The 18348-nt window shown below is 36.0% G+C and overlaps 1 pseudogene; it reads left to right on the forward strand.

Moving 5' to 3' along the window:
- The window catches only part of LOC122794905, an 82233-nt pseudogene that overhangs the window by 23332 nt on the left and 40553 nt on the right, over window positions 1-18348 (forward strand).

The following is an 18348-nucleotide window of genomic DNA, read 5'->3' on the forward strand; positions in this document are numbered from 1 at the left end:
CATTGCGCACCTCATAATTAAAGCCATCACCTCCAAGACCATGGACGTCATAGTTCTGCTTTACTCTATGTTTATCATACCACTAATTGAGTACAATACTCCCTTCTGGCTATACTTCATCAGACACCTGCAATAACTGGAGAAAACACAGAGGCTTGCAACTGTGAGAATCCAGGGCCTCCAAAACATGACAAACATGGAAAGACTGAAAGACCTGTCACTGTACTTAGTATCATGTAGGCTGGTGAGGGGTGACCTATGCCTGGCCTACAGAACAGTCTCAGACCCTACTCTATTGGAAGTGCTAGACATCTGCAAATCATATGGGACAAGAATAATTTGCTCCAGGGATCTCAACCTAGCCTGTGACATAAACAAAACATACTGGGGAGACAGATTTATCTCCCAGTGGTTGCCACTTATCTATAATAGGCTCACACTGCATGTGAAGCAGTGTTCCTCAATAACCCTATTCAAATGCAACCTTCACAACTGGATGGATGATTGTAAATTCACCCCTAGGGTGGCACCTATGTCCCTCATGGGCAAGGCCAGTTGGTGCTGATCACAAAATCACTCTGCTAACAATGATTTTCTAACTATGCTTAATAAGGGTACTTGTGTGTTTTGCATGACTAGGCTTGTAAATGCCCTAGGGACATTATGTTGGTAACCTCCTATGAACCTACGAACCTATGAAGTTATGAACCTATGCAGGCCTCCCAACATCTTCTCTCCAATATGTCCTGCTAATGTCATCCATTATAAGCTGACCTGCAGTCTTGTAAAAGTCAGACTTATGCTGTGGTGCTTGCATAAAGTACTGAGTTCTATATTCTGTGCACTTAGGTAGAGGTTCTCTTCTCACTGCAGTCAAGTGTGTGTGTGTGTGTGTGTGTGTGTGTGTGTGTGTGTGTGTGTGTGTGTGTGTGTGTGTGTGTGTCTAGCCCAAATAGCAGAAGTGGGTATCCTACAGTTACTGCTCCAATCCCATGGATTGATAGTGTTTTGATACTTGCACACTGAGATATTTATTCAACACTGTCAGATGTGGTCATAAACACCTATATTACCAAGTAGGGAAACCACTGTATCACATACATGGCATGGAAATATGTTGAAACATGTGAAGTGAAGTATATCTCAGGTCCCGTGATTAGGTCCATACATGAAGGCTGTCTGCAAGGCCCTTTCCTGCCCATTGTTTAAGTCACAGACATCACAAATGACATAAAATCCTGTATCCAAACAGCTGCCAGAAGGACTACAGATTGTGGGCAATCACTGACTTCAACTGTGATATTAGTATAATAAAGACAATATCAAAACACACCAAAGATTGCTGCCACAGCCATGATAACACCTGCAGTGACACAAAAAGATGTGGTGGATTTGTTATGTCAGGAAAATAAACAAACAACCCAAGTATAATGCAGACATCAGACCCTATAATCAGACCAATAGGTATGTGACTTGTGTCCTGGGGTAGATGGTATGCTAAATGTACACCAGCATATGGCTACAGTGCTGACTACTCCTTTGCATGTGACACAGCTACTGAGTATGTGAAGAACAACCACATCACAGGCCGTAATATCTCCACAGTTCACAGCCTTCATCACACCAATAACTGAGTACAATGCACCCTTCTTCATGTAGCTCACTACACATCTTCCAGTGATGTGTAACTGAAGTGTTCCACCTTTGCCACAGTGAGCTGTCATACATCTTATTGGCAATACCTAGATATTCTTTTTGTGGCATAATCATTACCGTCTGATGCTGCTGAAACTTCATCAAGGTGTTACACCACATGCATGTGTGATACGTGTTTCGGTGATGAGGACATTACATGCATAGCAGTTTGAAAACATTAATGGCATGGGTAACATTTGTGACAGTGTGGATTCTGGGTATATATATATATATATATATATATATATATATATATATATATATATATGTGTGTGTGTGTGTGTGTGTGTGTGGATCTATGCTGTAACATCGAAAGTACATTTCAGCACAATGCACATGAGCAAACTAACTTTTGCGAAAGTGCATTTTATCGAAAATGCACTTTCGCGAAAAAAAAACAACATGCCAAAAGGTGGAGTATCTATCTTCATTAAAGATAATTGCACCTCTAGACTGGTTAGACAAGAAAACTCTATGGAGCGACTCCAAGTCCAAATTACCATGCATAAGAGCCCCTTCAGGTCATCGTCAGTTACAGGTCCCCTTCCATGAACCAAGATGCCCACACAGCTTATTTTGACCTACTTGGGACAATTAAGGTACAACCAGCACCCTGTTCATGGGTGACTTCAACTATTCTTACATTAATTGGGAAACTTATACAAGCCCAAACTCACTCACACAAGTTCCTGGAATTTGTTAACTCAAATGTCCTAGAACAAATAGTGCACCACCCCACAAGGAGCTCCAATATTCTAGACCTGGTCTTTACCAATATGAGTGACTGATACAATGCCTTAAGTGTAGGGCTTGCACTGGTTAAATCCAACCATAAGTCAGTCATTTTTGAAATAGCAACAGCACCAGAACTCCCCTAAGGAGAAGTCAGGATAAAAAACTTCACCAAAGGGAAGGTATAATCTACTTCCAAGCTCCAGTTTCCACAGATGGCATTGCCGACTATGCTACGGTATACACTAATGCCCTGTGCAAGCATCTACACAAATGTATAGGCTCAACCATGCTGGATAGGATTAAAGCAAGACCCTCAAGAAAAAACAAACCATCCTGATGGACATCTAGCATTAATAAATTATACAGTAAGTGAAAGAAGCTGTTGTCTAAAAATACAAAAGTGAGATCCCAGAACAAATAAGGCAACTCATAAAATCTTCAAAGAGCAACTATGAAAAAAATTTAGCAACCATAGCCAAGGGTAACCATACGGCTTTCTTCAGATACATCTGCAAGCTAAAAGGTAGGACTCAGATGTGTGCTGAACTAATAGTGGATGTGCATCACACACACTAACCCTGCTGAAATTGCAAACCTGCTAGCAGACAAGTTTGGCAAAAAATTCACTCCCCTATCCTCCCCAAGCATACCACAAACCATGTCTTCATCATCTCCTCCTCCCTGCATCTCCAAAGATCAAGTCATCAATGCTCTCTCAAAGAACACAGCCTCCATGGGACCAGATGGCATTCTGGGCTGCATTCTTAATGTTCTAAAGCAATAGCTAGTTACTCCTTTAGGCACTCTATTCAACCACAGCCTAAGTACTGGCATTGTCCCCACTAAATGGAAAACAGCGACTGTTACCCCCTCCACGAGGGTGGCTCAGCAAAAGATCTGGGTAACTATAGACCCATAAACTTAACTACCATCATCTGTAAGGCAATGTAAAGAGTCATCATGGACCTCATAAATAAGGATATAGGTGACCTCCAAACCCTGGATCCATCCCAGTTCAGTTTTGTCAAGGGCAAGTCACGCCTGCTAAATCTGGCGGACTTCTTTGAGAATGTGACCAGAGACATAGATGAGAGCAAACCTATGCATGCAGCCTATCTTGAATTTGCCAAGGCCTTTGAAACTAACCCAGTTGAATATCAACCCCTATGTTGTCATGTGGGTTGCAAACTGGCTCACAGATTAACAATACTCAATCACAGTGGGAGACTTTACCTCTACCAGCAGACCTGTCATTAGTGTGGTCCACAAGGGTCAGTGCCTGGCACCCTCTTGTTTGGCATATATTTCTCTGAAGTCCAGGCCAAAACAGAGGGGCTTTGGCTAACCAAGTTTGTGGATAACTGCAAATTAGGTGCTATCATCGAATCCCCTAGGGATGTCAGCGTACTTCAAAATGGGCATACGCAGACCAATGATTGGTGCCAAAACCATGGTCTTAAACTAAATGCTAAAAAATGCATCATCATTTCCTTCTGTAAAAACAATATTCCCGCTGTTTATCAAATAAAGAATAATACCCTAAGTACCAATTCAGTAGTGAGAGACCTGGGAACACAAGTTGACTGTGACCTCAGCTTTAATCACTATGTGTCTACTGTGGTGGGGAAATATTCTACATCACTCATTTGATTAGCAAAGGCATCACCTCAAAGCAAGAGTTATAACTCCCATGTACTTGTCCCTCATCAGGTCTGTTATTGAATGTAATGTTCCTGTTGGTATGTACCATACCAAACACCTACAGCAACTTGAAAGACCTCAGAGATTCCTAACTAAGAAATTCAGGGTCTCCAGCACAAGTCTTATACAGACAGACTGAAGTTGCTGTCAATGTACTCAGCAGCATATAGACTACTTAGAGGCGACTTATGTCTGGTTTACAGGGCTATCTCAGACCCAAATCTAATGGAAATGCTGCACATCTGTAAGTCAAATGGGACTAGAGTCACCCATTCCAGGGACCTCAATCTAGCCTGCAACATAAACAGGACCTGCTGGACAGATAGATTCATCTCTCATAGGTTACCACTCCTTTGGAATAGGGTTCCAATACATATCAAGTAGAGCACCTCCACGACCCTGTTTAAGTGCAGCCTGGATGACTGTATGGGGAACCATTAATTTCTACCAGGGATTGCCATGGCTTCTCTTCTGGACATGGGTAGTCCTTGCCTGGAAAAACATTGGGCATAGACGATATCTCACATCAAGTATTATACTGGGATTTAATGGTAGGCTTGTAAAGACCTTCAGGTCAATAGCCTAGCAACATCCTATGAATCCATGAACCTATACTGATATGTGATTGGTGTTGCTGCTACAACCATCTTCCATTGACATGCCCTCATCTGCTGTACATTAGGTTGTTTCACCTGTCGTCTTTCCCTGTGTTCATTCCTACAATTCATCTGTGTGCTCCTATTCAATACACACACCTCCCCTGAGTGTTTATTTTACATGGCAGTCCATGTACCCTTATAGATCATTTACACAACTTTAGTACAGAATGCCAGGAATAGGATTTCACAATAATCTACACTGTAGATAAATTGTCCTGTACTGTCTTTGGACCAAATACTTAATCATAATTCTCAGCTGTCAAGATGTTCACAGAATGTCCACATTTTTTCCTTTATATCTTTTGATGTGTTCCTTATCAAATTTGTGGTTCTCTGCAATATCAATGGAATGATCTCAGGACTAACTTGAATCGATATTACATACATTTGAGTTTCAGACTTCAAATTCTTTAGATTGTATATCTTAACACAACCCCCTGGTTATTTTAGCACATTTCTAAAGTGCAAATATGTCAAATATATCCCTCTTTCTGTATCATTGTCCCTCCATTATGTTGCCCTTTGTCCAGATGTCTTATACTAAGAGATTGAGCTCTATCTGTTAAGCTCTGGTGATCATTGTGCCATTCCGCATAAAACAGCAGACCTTCAGTGCTTTGATTTAAATGGGATTGCTATTTGTGTTTGATTAATAGCTGAACACACTGTTGCCTGCCAGAAAACCTCACTTATTTACGTTTAAATGCAGTGAGCGGCATGAATATGTAATGAGTGCTGCTGCTCGACACTCATCACTGCCCACACATGTAAACTCCACGTAGGCTTCATGTGAAGCCTACACAGAGTTTAATGAATCCTAGGGAGTAAATATACATACAGTAGTAAGACTTCTATACTAATTATATTCTATCCAGATATCATTAGGTAAATAACTAGGCAGTAGGACAGATGTCACAATAAAGAGTACTGAGTAATTTAGAAAGGATGGATAACAAAAGGTTGGTTTCATTTTTGAGATACATATGAAATGAGTGGTAAAAAAGAGTTAGAGGCATTGGTAGATAGTGGGATGGTTGAAGACAGAGTGATAGTTGGTACTTGAGCAGAGGTATAGTAGAAGAGAATGAAGAAAGTTGAGATGTTATACTTATACTGGAGATGTACAGCTACAGAGCCATGATATTGAGAAGTATTCTCTATATGTGTTTTGAAAGCCTGCTGGTTTTCAAGAAGTTTGAGAGCATGGTGGCCACAGTGGTGGTGGCTGTGGTGGTGCATTGGTTAGTGTTGCCACCTCATAGCAAGAGGTTCTCTGGTTTGATTCTCATCTGGAGTACCTTCTGTGCAGAGTCCTCATGTCCTCCCTGCAGTCTTGTGGGTTTCATCTGGGTGCTCTGGCTTTCTCCCACATTCCAAAGACATGCAGTAGGTGAACTGGACACCCTAAATTGGCCGTAGGTATGAGTGTTTGTGCAAATGAGTGGCACGGATGGATTACAGAGGCAGGGCTAGCTACCCAATGTTGTAAACCTTGGCTCGAGATGATTGTCACTGTTGAAGTCACATGTGCAAAATAGAAAAAAGTGGTTAAGGGTGGGAGGATGGATGAAAGCATGTGGGAGGGTATTCCAGAGGATGGGGACAACACTGGAGGGAAGCAAACATACACAGGGAAATGCCAGCTGGATAAACATTTTTCTCTGGTCATCTGCCACATGGTAGGGACAGCTACTGTTGGTGTTTGCTGTTGGTTTGTGGATTCAAACAATAGATATGGATCTCACAGGATAGGTGTAAGGCAGCTATTGCATGGTAAGCAGGAAACCCCATTTCACTGGAGGAAGTTGAAATTGCTCCACCAGAGATTCACAAGATTTGCAATAACAGAGTTGGTACAGCAGTGTGCCATGCAGATGCCTACATGTTCAGAGGTGCTGATCCTGAAGGGAAATTTCTAGCAGTCCTGGGACATGAAGGAGCTGGAATAGTCAGGAGTGTTGCAGATAGTGTAACAAACATCAAAAGAGGCAGCATAATTATTCACCTATACATCCCATAGTGTGACAAATACAAGTTCTGTTTGAACACAAAGTACAACCTCTGTCAAAAGACCAGAATTACCTAAGGACAAGGATTATTGCCAGATGGTACCACCAGATCTACCTACAGATGGAAGTCAGTTTTCCATTTCATGAGAAATTGTGCATTCTCACAACACACAGTTGTTGTAGACTCCTGTGTGTCTGTAACTGTTGATAGTGCACCTTTGGATAAAGTCTGTTTTTTAGACTGTGCCATTTCTATAGGATAAGGAGTAGTCTTCAACACCGGTAAGATTCAACCTTATTTTACTTGTATATTTTCTGGTTTGTGAGCTGATGGCCTTGCAGCTGTTGTCCATCATAAGGGAGAGCCACTTCAAGAATTATTGTGACCAATGTCAATAAAGGCAAACTTGAAAAGTCCAAAGAATTTGGAGCTGCTGAATCCTTCAGCCCTAAAAATACCAGAAGGTCATTCATCAAGTGCTGGTCACATGGAAAATTCATTTGAGAGAATTAGAAATGTGGATGTTATGAAGGTTTCTCTGCAGCCATGCCACAAGTGTTGGGAAACTAGTGTAATTGTTGGGATAGCTGGAGATGGGGATCGTCACTCGTCCCTCTCTAGTATAGATGACAAACAGGCGGGATAGTTCATTTATATGCTTTATTACATAGAAACATATCAGGATGGATAGCATCATTACAAAATATAAACAAACTGATTAACTGACAGACTACACAGACAAACATGCTTACATCTCAACAGCTTACTACAAAATGGCATTCAGGCTCGCACATGCTCAGTATGTATACACTTATTCAAGTCCCTAGAATGCTTCTTAAAGGCATACATAGATATTGATCTACATCCTCCATCTTAAACAGATTGCCCTCAATGAAATTACATTGGAATAAGACATGCAATAATATAGACATCAGAAATAAACACAATGTTTATGTCCAAGTTGTAGTGTATCTGTAACATGGTCTAGAAATGCAACCTGATATAGTAACATAGTAATCAGAACTGGGTTTAGCAATGGGGAAAGTCTTTAGAGAACAACTCATGTCAGGAATTTCAGGATTCATCTCAGAAACAGGGATATTTACTGAAAAGTCATCTGGAACTGGAAAGCTGGATAACTCACTCTGAGATAAAGAGTCCTTCTCACAGGGTAGGTGCTATGGTATAGGCTTGGACACTGGCATCAAATGTCTCTGATTCCACCTAAACTCTATTCCTTGTGATTCCACAAGGTACAATCTCACCTCTGGAGAAACACTTTTCACGACTCCAATCTGATCATAACCTTTGCATGTTTGCATTCTCACTGTCTTGCCTTCACGTAATGGATTGAGTGGTTTGCTGGATTTGTCGTAATAAGACTTCTGTGCTAGGCATTTCTTTAACAGATGGGCTTTCACTGATCTGTTATTCTTAGCACTTGGAACCAATAAACTACTGCTGACTGGTAAAATAGTTCTGGTTTGTCTCAACAGAAGTCTCTGAGCAGCTGAACTAAGAAGTTTATCACGAAGAACATTTCTGAGATTCAACATATTCAGGAAAACATCACTATTATCTAATTTTAAGTTCTGTAGTAACTGTTTCACATTTTGGACTGCACATTCTGTCAAACTATTTGACTGTGTGTATGCAGGACTACTCATAACATGGATAAAGTCCCACTCTTCAGTGAATGCTTTGCATTGCTGGCTAATGAACTGTGTGCCATTGTCAGAACAAACTTTGTGCAGAATACCATGGACTGCAAAATGATGCTTCATCTTAGTAATGACAGTACTGGATGCTAGATTAGGAAGTAGGTCAATCTTGAACCAATTGGAATAAGAGCCTACTAACATCAAGTAATGTTGACCAGTCCACTTGAAAATGTTAGTGGCTACTGTCGACCAAGGTAATTCAGGAATCTGGTTTAGCTGAAGTGGTTCCTTCTTTTGATGTGGCTTTGTACTATTATATTCATACAGAACAAGATGAAAATACTCTCTCGATGTCTTGTGATATAGAAGGCCAAAGTACGAGTCCTCTCACACTCCTGTTAGTAGAAGCAGTTCCTGGGAGGCCATGATGCAAGATAGAATTATACTCTGGTTGCAAGGACTTTGGAACAATGACTTTTGGACTTTTCATGATAATACCATTTTCAAGCAAAATCTCATCTCTGTAAGGAAAATAAGGTTGCACTTCTTGAGGTAAACTAGATTGCTTTGATGGCCATCCTTTAGTGATAAAGTGGTTGAGCTGTAAAACAGGATCTGAGGCTGTGTGTTTTTTAAATTCATCAAGATGTGTGGAAGAAAAATTTTTCACTTTCATGACTTCAAAATCAAGTTGCTCATACTCAGTGGTATTTTGTGTGATCTGGATAATGTATCAGCAAGATAAAGAAGTTTGCCTTTTGTGTAGACAAGACTGAAATTGTACTTCTGCAATCTTAACATCATAAGTTGCAATCTGGCTTTAGCTGTATGCATAGGCTTTCTCAAAACAGTAACTAGTGGGTGGTGGTCTGTTGCGATCTCTTGGCAATTGTGTTTGCATGTTCAAAGTTCCATGATTATATTTATGACATAAATATAATCATGGAACTTTGAACATGCAAACACAATTTCCAAGAGCTTTCTCTCTGTCTGAGCATACTGCATGTCAATCTGGGTTAGAGTTTTGGACCCATAGGCAACAGGCTGACCCTCTTGAAGAATGACTGCACCAAGACCAAATTTTGAAGCACCACAGGAAAGATTAACTGGTTTGTGAGCATCATAGTATCTGAGAGTTGGACTGGCAATTCTTTGTTTCAAGACATCAAATGCACTCTGATGCTGTTCCAACCATGACCAGGATACATTATTATGTGTCAGCTCTCTAAGCGATGCTACTAGTGGGCTCAAATCTGGAATGAACTTGCCTAGATAGTTAACCATGCCAAGAAAATGTTGAAGGGCTTGAACATTGTCTGGAGTTGGCATCTCAAGAATAGCTGTTTGCTTGGAAGGGTCTGGTCGTAAGCTTGAACTGGTCAACAAATGATCAACATAAATAAGTTCTCGTGAGGGGGCAGAGTCTAGATGGCCAATTGAGAGCAGTGAATTTTGAGAGCTCCATAAACTAGTATAATAATAAAACATCAGAAATCTATAGATAAACTACTAAACTACATAAATATCAATTTTGGTGGAGATATACAAACATTTTCCTGTCAAGTAACTTGGAGATATATTGTCACTGAATATGAACAACTCAAGGAATTCTCATACAGATGCTGCTTTGAAAAAGAACTGCAACTGATGACATATACCTTACAGGAACTATGTTTGAACATGGATGGCTTTAAAAATGACTTTGAAAACCTCAAATTAAATTCTCAAAAACAGACTGATACTCTTAAGGAACTATTACAGCAACACCATACAAAAGTAAAAAATATAGAGACTTCTCTAAATGACATTGAAGGGAGACTCAAAGAGGAAGAATTCCAAAAATAATTTATGCTTAAACAGAATATATGGCTGCTTAACAAAAATAGATGACTTAGAAAACAGGGAAAGGAGAAACAACATAAGGATCTTTGGTCTGCGTGAAAACACTGAAGGAGAAGACATTATTTCATTCTTAACAACCTGGATTTCTGAAATTTTAGACTTGAAAGAGGGACTTTCATTTGGAATTGAAAGGGCACATAGAGCACTGAGGAAAACTGCTTTTAAGTCAACAAATACTCCATCTAGATCCATAGTTATAACATTTCTTTTGTTTCTGGACAAGAAACTAATATTAAAATCTGCTTGGAGAAAATCATCCTTAAAATACAATCAAAGCCTGATAAGGTTTGACAATGATTATTCTTCCAGATTACTAGAACAAAGGAAAAAAGTCTGGCTAATAATAAAACTGTTTAAACAAAACAACATTAAAGCACAGCTGGCCTTTCCAGCCAAGATAAAATTACTTTTGCCAATGAGATGAGACCATTTAATGACTTAGAAGAAGCTACTATATTCACCAAAAAAAAAACAACAAAATAGTGTCTATCCTAGAAGAAATGGAATTGATGGCCCCTACTCTTAAAAGAAGAAAATAAACAAATCCTTAGACTGATGCAAGAAAGAAGAAGAAACAAAAAACTGATTCCAAGATAGCTGTCCCAAAAAATAACTGTTACAACTACATCTCTCATAGTATCAATTGATATAGTACACCACTTTTCATCTGTTTTTATTTAAAAAAGGAAGGTTTCTTAAACAACTGAGAAACAGTAATGATTTATTCAGAATGTTCATATAGTCCAATAATTCTTCACAAACAAAGGTAGGTCAAGATGGGTTACTATTTACATTATATATACGCCAAATAAAGCAACATATAATGCAAACATAGAACTTTCTATTCCCCTGCTTGAACTCAATGAATACTTATCTTGTTCATTTTTAATTGATTTTATTTATAATAATTTAAGTAATTAATTAACTAATTCAACAAGGTACCATTCATCAGAATTCAGACTCAATTGTAACAAATTAACATCATATATAATAGCAGTAACAGTAGAGTGTTTTGAAAAAAATGCTGTCATGGAGACTAATGCCTTCTTCAGTTAAAGTATGATTTAGAAATGTCATGTGTATCCTGAGTAAATAACAGTAGCAAGCTCTTAGTACAAATGTCATCATTATTCTGTCTAAATATAGTTAATATCAGTTATGGCAGGTATCACAGCTATGAGTTCTGTTTGATCAATCATGATATGGTGTGCATGGATGCAGCTGTGTCTGGCAGCTAGTACAAATGTCATTATTATTCTGTCTAAACATAGTTAATATCAATTATGGCAAGTATCATAGCTTCCAGTGCTGTTTGTTCAATCCTGATATGGTGTACATGGATGCAGCCGTGCCTGGCAGCTAGTACAAATGTCATTATTATTCTGTCTAAACATAGCTAATATAAATTATGGCAGGTATCATAGCTTCGAGTGCTGTTTGATCAATCCTGATATGGTGTGCGTGGATGCAGCCATGTCTGGCAGCTAGTACAAACGTCATTATTATTCTGTCTAAACATAGTTAATATCAATTATGGCAAGTATCATAGCTTTAAGTGCTGTTTGATTAAGCCTGACATGGTGTGTGTGGATCCAGCTGTGTCTGGCAGCTGTTCTATGTTGCCATTTTTGTCTCCTGGAAGCTGTGGGTTGCGGCTTGTGATCAACGTTTACTGATGCTTGTGTATTAGGAAGAGACATTTGGTGTTTTAGCCTGGATCCAGGGGAAGGGGGTGGATAAAACTGTGATTTGGGATATTTTGGCAGACAGTAGTTAGTTTATACATCTGCTAAGTGAGAGGTGGGAAGGCTGGAATAATGTGTTATCTCTTGTTGTGGCGGCTTGTTGGGAGTTATTTATTTATTTATTTGATCTGTTTGCTCTCCATTCTTTTCTTGGCTGCTGCTTCGCTGAAAGGGAAGGAATTTGGGCTTGAAGTTGCAGTGAAGTGAAGCTTTGCTTCAGGTGCATCGCGAGCCTCTGGTATGCAGTACACAGACACACTAACAGAAAGATTCTTCCAGGTTGCTATGGTAATGGAGACAGAGTGACATTAATGCTTAACGGCTCTGAGGAGCCTCCAAGATGATTCTCGGCAATTAAGTTTTTGGTTTAAAAAATATAATAAAAGGGCTGTTTTAAACCACATGTACACATACTGATGGTCTCCCAACACTTTGTTTAGCTTAAGTTGATTCTTGATAAAAAAAATAATAATACGCGCAATTTTATATTTAAAATGTATTTTGGTCCAAACACATTAAGGACTTACATAAGACTGAAAGTCTGAGTTATTGTGAAAGACTAAAAGCACTTGGTCTTGTGCAGTACCCATTGCAGTACTCTGGGAGGTGAGCTTGCTTGGATATGTTTGCCATATGGATATAGCTGATTCTAGGGGTGTTTGGAGTTGCCGGAAAGTGCTAGAAAGTCATCAGATTTCCTTTATGGAAATATCTGTGGGAATGGAAGGTGTGTTGAGTGGTTCACTGGCAGAGTAGCCACTGCATGGAACGGGCTGGTAAAAATGGAACAGGACAAATATTGGTTTGGATATTTTAAGAACAGCCTGGAAACACACCACATGAACTAATGAATGGTATTCTGGCAAAAGTGGATGGGCATTGTTGCCAGTGCTTGAAGTACTGATATGTGTTTATGTAAGGATGGAAATATCCTTATAACAAATAAGAAACTAGAAGGGTCTTATAATTTAAAGTCTATGGACTGTATAAACATGCTTGGAAAGAGCTAATAATAAGAATAAGCATTACAGCTTGTGGTCTCTCAAATAACTAAGCAACAGCAAAAAAAAAAAAAAAATACAATAGTTAAGTAATGTATGATTTTAGTAAATCTAGACATAAAATATATAATCGTCATTTAAGATAAAGCAGTCTGCTGAACTTAGATATTAAAGACAGGATTTAATAACATGGGCTTGTGTATAATAACATTACTGCCTTAACTTGTCATTAATGACATACACTATATTGGACATCAAGGGGAAGCATGATGATGTTCTTATATAAGTAAATATGCATAACAAGTCATGTAATTGTTTTAACTTGAACTGTAGCTTTTGTAACCCATCTTGACCATATATAAGACTTAAGTGGTTACCAAGGTAACTAATGTTTTATACATGACATCAAACTGACAAAGTTGTTCAAGAGAAACAACAGAAGCCTGAACTTGAAATGTCACAGAATGTAACAATCATATCCTGAACAAATAGTATTAAATTGACAACAGACAGTTTAATAACACGGTCTTGTGTATAATAACACTACTGTTTTAACTTGTGATAAATGACATACTATATTGAACATCAAAGGGAAGCATGATGATGATTTTCTCATATAAGTAAATGTGCATAACAAGTCATATAATTGCTTTAACTTGAATTGTGGTTTTGTAACCTATCTTGACCATACATAATACTTAAGCTGTCACCACGGTAACTAATGTTTTATACATGAATCAAACTGACAAAGTTTTTCAAGGGAAGTTTTTCAAGTGAACTAGGGATGTCACAGAATGTAACAATCACATTATGAACAAATAGTATTAAATTGACAATAATCACTCAGTTTAACCTTTGCTGATTATACAAAATAGAATCTTGTGTTTTAAATCTAAAAACTTTCAGTATATGCCAAAAAATGGCAATTTATGAATATGGAAAGGGAACTTGTAATCATTAATCACAATAAGTGAATTTGTTGTTTTTAACCTATAATTTCACTCATTTTTTTAATAAGAAATGACAGATATGAAAATCCTTATGTGCAGGAAATGGGGGGAAGTGGGACACATTGATAATTAAAATGCACTAACTTTCATCAATGTTCACATAAAACAAACAATGCTTTAAGTAAGTTAGCAACAAAGTGATTACTTAAATGCTGGCAAACAATGAAATATAACTTCTGATATATCCAATAAAATATATTGTATTATAAACATTGGGTATAAATTTTATTACCATCTATTTATATTAAGTAATACATTTTGAAAGATTTCATCAATAAGGGTGAATATGTTAAATAACTGTGTGCTATAATCTTTATTGAGGTTTTATATATGATACATCCTACTTTACTATGATTGAATTGCTTGTCATCTATCTTTCATGTAAATATTAATTGCTTATACAATAAGTAGACATTTATATTGTATTAGAATTCTGTCTAATCTACAATAGTGCTATATCTGTTCAAAATAATATAAATATTGCTTATTCCTATTACAGATATTCTCCATATGTTAATTCAATTTATGGAGCTCAGATGTTCTAAATTGTCAAGGTATGAGTGATAATCTGATGGACTTAGGTTTATCCATCAGATTAGGAATGATTTTCATTCCATGGCTAGTGCGAATCTTAGTTTTGTTAACATTTATTAATTTAAATTTATTTCATAAAAACATTTTAGTATGCCTGACCAAAACATTACTTTATTGGTAAACAAAGTATAAAAATGACAATTTCCTTAAAAAGCTCAAACATGTACTTTATAGTTATCAGAGGAAAATGTTTAATAGTCACAATAAAACAAACAAATACATAGTCTAAATAACCTAAGATGGATTTAACTTTGTTATCTTTAAATACCAATGGATGAAACAATCCTAGCAAGAGATCAAATCTACTGAAATATTTAAAACTGAACAAAGCACAAATTGTCTTGCTTCAAGAAACTCATTTCAAAACAAATGACAATTACAAATGGAATCCTAAGGAATATATGATATTGGAGCAATCCACTTATAAGACAAAAACAAAAGGGGTAACAATTTTATGGAAAAAAATGAGATTAACCCAGAAATTATGTAGACGTATGAAGGTAAAGAAGACCTTATGGCATTAGTAATAGTTAAATATGATAATAGAATATGGACCCTAGCCAATCTATACTGTTTCCCAGGGTTTGGAACAAGAACTGTTAAAATCCCTTGGATTTCATTTCCAATAATTATAAAGGCAACTTAATATTAGGAGGAGATTTTAACTGTATATTTGATATTTATGTAACTACAAATAAAAGACCGCAGAGTACATCTGCTGTAGCAAAAGCTTTAAACAAGTGGGTAGAATCATTTCATCTTGTAGATACTTTCAAATTTAAAGAAGATAAATCTTTGTTGTTTTCCCATCAAGATCACAGATTTGGTACCCAAACTAGAATAGATAAAATATTTGCTGCCCATGACTTACACTCTAAAATCATTAATTTCTCAATCACTCCCTGTCCTTTTTCAGACCACAATTCATTCATACTAAAACTTCAAAATGGGTACAAACCATTAATCTTTAACTTCAGAATTCTAGCATATATAACTAAAATTAAAGAGTTCAAAACCTAGTTATTATCTGAATTACAGTCTTCTTAGATATTAATTACACCACAGAGATGAATAAAATAATTATATGAGACATTAAAAGCTTACATATGTGGTAAAACCCTAACTAGGTATAAAAAAATCAGAGAATGGAATTCTGAATTATTAAAGCTGAAAAAAATCAAAATCTACAATCCAAACTTTTGTCAGTAAAAAGCTGAAAAAAATCAAAATCATTTGGAGATGAAAAAGAAAGTAGAAGTATTAAACAATAAATACAATGACATTCTAACACATGAAACTAGTTTAGCTTTAGAAAAATTAAAAATTAATACCTTGGCCACTTCTCCCAAATATCTACATAATTTATCCACAAGAATCAAAATACAATCAAAAGCTAATAACATTAAAAGTATCTTCCATGAAAAGACAGGGAAAAATGTCTCGGATATTGATGACATTCTTGATGCCTATAGAAATCACTATATTGAGCATTTCCAAAAAGAAAATATACATATTGATCAATTAAATCTAGATGAAAAATGTTCTAATATAAAAAAAAACTGAAAAATTAAAACTAGTTCTGCAAGCACCCATATCCTACAAAGAAATTACAGATACAATTAAAAGAGGGTAAAATAATAAAGCTCCAGGTATGGATGGCATAATTATGGACTATATAAATGTTTTCCTTCAAAGATACTGTCTCTCTTCCATAAAACTCTATTACAAATTCAGTCACAAGCTTTAATACCACCCTCTTGGAGATATTCCTTAATCACACCAATCTTAAAGGAAAACAAATCCCCAAACCTCTGTACCTCATATAGACCTATATCATTATTAAATAATGTCTATAAGATATTTATGACAATATTAACTAACAGAATGAAAATACCACTATCCAAAACAATAAATAATGATCAAACTGGATTTATATATCATAGACAAACATGACAATATTAAAAGGATAATTTCTATTATAGAATATGTTAATAAAGAAAATAAACACTCATAATTGGCTTAGATATACAGAAAGCCTTTGATTCCCTAAATTGGGACTATTTGTTCAAAATCCTAATGCTATTTGAATTTTCTGCATCCTTTGTTCATCTCCTAAAGAATATATAAAAAAGTAATTTAGCGTATGTCAAGTCAGATCCTTTTATGTATGAATCTATACATATAACAAAAGGCACTAAACAAGGATGTCCCATGTCACCAATTCTTATTTGCTCTGGCTATTGAAATATTGGCAGATTCAATTCGTAACAATACAAAAATCAAAGGAATAGATGTTTATGAACAATACAATTCTAAAGTAATGCTATTTGCTGATGACATATTACTAGCATTATCTAATACAAAATAGACATTAGAAGAATTAGATATAGTAATTGACAAATTTCACATGATTTCAGGACTCTATTTCAATAAATAAAAATCAAAAGTTTTATTTTTAAATAAAAAAAGAACTGCAGACTAAGGTGGATCACATCATAGGCAAACAAGAATCTGCCTTAAAATATCTAGGAAATGAGTTATGCAAGGATAATAATGAATTAGTCTCAAAAAACTACAACAATATCATCAATACAATTAAAATCTCTGTGGAAAAATGGAACAAAATAATATTAACGTTTGAAGATAGACTATACTTAATAAAATGTTTTTACTACTCAAGATCATATATATATATAGGCTTGGCAATACAACTGTTACCAGAAAGGAATATACTTAAAGAAATAAATTCATGCCTAATAAAAGTTTTATAGTTTACCAAAAGAAACAGACTAGCTTTAATACATCATATCAGACCATGGAAACAGGGGGGATTAAACATTCCTGATATAGAAACATATATAAAAGCATCAATATCTAAAACAATCTCAGATTGGATAAGTCCAAATTACTCTGCAAATTGGCAAGAATTACTAACTGTAATATCAATAAATGAATTTGATTTACAAAAAAAAAAAATCAAATAACAGATAAAAACAATTTGCCATGGCACATATTATGTATTAGTATGCAATATAACATAACTAAAGAGACTAAAACTCATACGATTAATTATTACATTGACATATTTAGGAAAATTATTAATGCAAATATAGATTAAAACATCTGGTTTTGTCTTTTAACACCAATTATAGTCACAAAAGCCTTTCCACATAAAATATATAGATAAATTATTAATTCCTGTGAACAGAAAGGATTTGTTTGTTGGCTCCAATGTATCAAAGAACTAAAAGTTTTAGATATGCAACTAATAAAAACAACATACACATTTCCACAACAGGACTGGCTAACTTTACAGAGTATTCTGTCATATTCACAAGATTTAAGTAGAATAATTAACAATTCTTCATTTAAAGAAATACCTACATTTAGGAAATACATATATGAAATCATATATAATGATTTTGACATGGGAAACAGTATTTCAAAAAATGTACAAAATATTGATAAACTATAAAACAATAACCAAAACCTCATATTGGAAATATATAACAAAATGATACTCAGTACAGTTAACTGAAGATATTAAAACAAATATCTTATTATCAATAAAATGTACATCCTTTACACAATACTGGAAAGTTTTTAATTGGAAATGCTTGCACAGAGCTTTCTTA

Source organism: Protopterus annectens, chromosome 2.part1 (genome assembly GCF_019279795.1).
Source record: "Protopterus annectens isolate FY-2018-M chromosome 2.part1, PAN1.0, whole genome shotgun sequence".
NCBI classification, from domain to species: Eukaryota; Metazoa; Chordata; order Ceratodontiformes; family Protopteridae; genus Protopterus; species Protopterus annectens.